The sequence below is a fragment of the Sapajus apella genome, unplaced genomic scaffold (genome assembly GCF_009761245.1).
Source record: "Sapajus apella isolate SASKATOON/1434 unplaced genomic scaffold, GSC_monkey_1.0 scaffold158, whole genome shotgun sequence".
NCBI classification, from domain to species: Eukaryota; Metazoa; Chordata; class Mammalia; order Primates; family Cebidae; genus Sapajus; species Sapajus apella.
In genome coordinates this window covers 2,417,756-2,420,532 of record NW_022437098.1, presented here as the reverse complement: position 1 = coordinate 2,420,532, position 2,777 = coordinate 2,417,756, and the positions used below count along the sequence as shown (strand labels likewise).

Sequence of the window (2,777 nt, the reverse complement as noted above, 5' to 3'; positions counted from 1 at the left end):
TAGTCTTGAGTTCCAATTTGTGCTGTAGTCCAACAGACTGTTATAATTTCAGCTTTTTGCATTTGCTAAGGACTGTTTCACTTCCAATTATGTGATCAATTTTAGAGTAAGTGCCATGTGGTGATGAGAACGTATATTCTGTTGTTTTTGGGTGGAGAGTTCTATAGATATATATCAGGTCCATTTGATCCAGTGCTGAGTTCAGGTTCAGGTTTTCTTATAAATTTTTTTAAGTTTCTTATTGAGGCTGGAAATTAGATCTTTGTTGAATGCATGGTTTGCAAAAATTTCCTCTCATTATGTAAGCTGTCTGTTCACTGTATTGATAGTTTATTTTGCTGTGCAGGACTCCAGTTTAATTAGATACCATTTGTCAATTTTAGCTTTCATTGCAATTGCTTTTGGCATCTTCATCATGAAATCGTTCCCCGTGCCTATGTCCTGAATGGTCTTACTTAGGTTTTCTTCCAGGGTTTTTATAGTTTGGGTTTTACATTTAAGTCTTTAATCCATCTTGAGTTAATTTTTGGATATGGTATAAGGAAGGGGTCCAAATTTAATCTTCTGCATATTATGTTTGTTAATTTTCTTTCTCAATGATCTAATTTCGTCAATGGGGTATTAAGGTCCCCCACTATTATTGTTTGGGAGTCTAAGTCTCTTTGAAGGTCTCTAAACACTTGTTTTATGAATCTGGACACTCCTGTCTTAGGTACATATATGTTTAGGAGAGTTAGATCTTCTTGTTGAATTGAACACTTTACCATTATGTAATGCCCTTCTTTGTCTGTTTTGATCTTCATTGGTTTTACATCTGTTTCATGAGAAACTAGATTTGCAATCCCTGCTTTTTTCTGTTTTCTGTTTGCTTGATAGACTTTTCTCCATATCTTTATTTTGAGCCTATGTGTGTCACTGCATGTGAGATGGGTCTCTTCAAGACAGTGTGCCAATAGGTCTTGGTTCTTTAACCAGATTGCCACTCTTTTAATTGGGGGCATTTGGCCCATTTACATTTAAGGTTAGTATTGATATGTGTGGATTTGAACCTCTCATCATGATGTTACCTGGTTATTTTGCAAACTTATTTATGTGGTTGCTTTATAGTGTCACTAGTCTCACTGATATGTAGACAGCATTCTAAGGAATCCACTAAAAAGACTATTAAAATTAAAAACAAGTTGAGCAAAGGAAGGATACAAGATCAATATACATACATTTTTCATTTTTTGAATTCTGTTAAAAACGTAATTGAGGTTTATAATACACAGAAAAGTAAAATATTTGACAGTGGCACAAGGATTAAAGAGATATGAAAAAATTACTAGGTTCTTACAACATATGTGAATTATAAAATATTAAGATAGATTGTGTTAAGTTAAAGATTTATATCTTAAACCCTAGAGCAACCACATAAACTCATAATAATATAGTGAATAAGCCTATAATAGATATTGTAATCATTAATAATTCACAATCAATTTCAAGAAGTTAAGAAAAAAGAAACGGAAGGTGTATAGCTGCTTCAAGATGAAGCTGAACATCTCCTTCCCAGCCACTGGCTGCCAGAAACTCATTGAAGTGGACGATGAACGCAAACTTGGTACTTTTTATGAGAAGCATATGGTGACAGAAGTTGCTGCTGATGCTCTGGGTGAAGAATGGAAGGGTTAAGTGGTCCGAATCAGTGGTAGGAACCACAAACAAGGTTTCCCCCCATGAAGCAGGGTGTCTTGACTCATGGCCATGCCCACCTGCTACTGAGTAAGGGGCATTCCTGTTGCAGACCAAGGAGAACTGGAGAAAGAAAGAGAAAATCAGTCCGTGGTTGCATCGTGGATGCCAATCTGAGCGTTCTCAACTTGGTTATTGTAAAAAAAGAAGAGAAGGATATTCCTGGGCTGACTGATACCACCGTGCCTCGTCGCCTGGGGCCCAAAAGAGCTAGCAGAATCCACAAACTTTTCAGTCTCTCTAAAGAAGATGATGTCCACCAGTATGCTGTAAGAAAGCCCTTAAACAAAGAAGGTAGGAAACCCAGGACTAAAGCACCCAAGACTCAGTGTCTTGTTGCTCCACGTGTCCTGCAGCACAAACGGCGGCGTATTGCTCTGAAGAAGCAGCCTACTAAGAAAAACAAGGAAGAGGCCGCAGAATATGCCAAACTTTTGGCCAAGAGAATGAAGGAGGCTAAAGAGAAGCGCCAGGAACAAATTGCGAAGAGATGCTGCCTTTCTTCTCTGCGAGCTTCTACTTCTAAGTCTGAATCCAGTCAGAAATAAGATTTTTTGAGTAACAAATAAATAAGATCAGACTCAAAAAAAAAAAAAAAGAAAAAAGAAACAATGCATGGGAAACATAGAAAAACAAATCACAAGATGGTAGATGCAAACTCAACTATATTGATAAAAATATTAACTATAAACAGGCTGAACGTTTCACTTAAAAAAACAGAGATTATTACACTGAGCGTTTTAAAATTCCAAACTATGTGCCATCTACATAAAACAAACTGGAAATTAAGCGAGGCAGATATGCAAGAAGTGAAAGGAAGCACATAAAGACCAAGGAGGCCGGCACAGTGGTTCACACCTGTAATCCCAGCACTTTGAGAGGCCACGGCACTTGAGGCCAGGAGTTTGAAACCAGCCTGGCCAACATGGGGAAATGCTATCTCTACTAAGAACACAAAAATTAGCTGGTGTGGTGGTGTACACCTATAATCCCAGCTATTCAGGTGGCTGAGGCATGAGAATTGCTTGATCACAGAAGGCAGA

At 37.8% G+C, this 2,777-nt stretch overlaps 1 pseudogene; it reads left to right on the top strand.

Annotated features, from left to right (window-relative positions):
* Positions 1 to 1,503: 1,503 nt before the first annotated feature.
* Positions 1,504 to 2,332, top strand: LOC116541885 (annotated as a pseudogene).
* Positions 2,333 to 2,777: the final 445 nt, after the last annotated feature.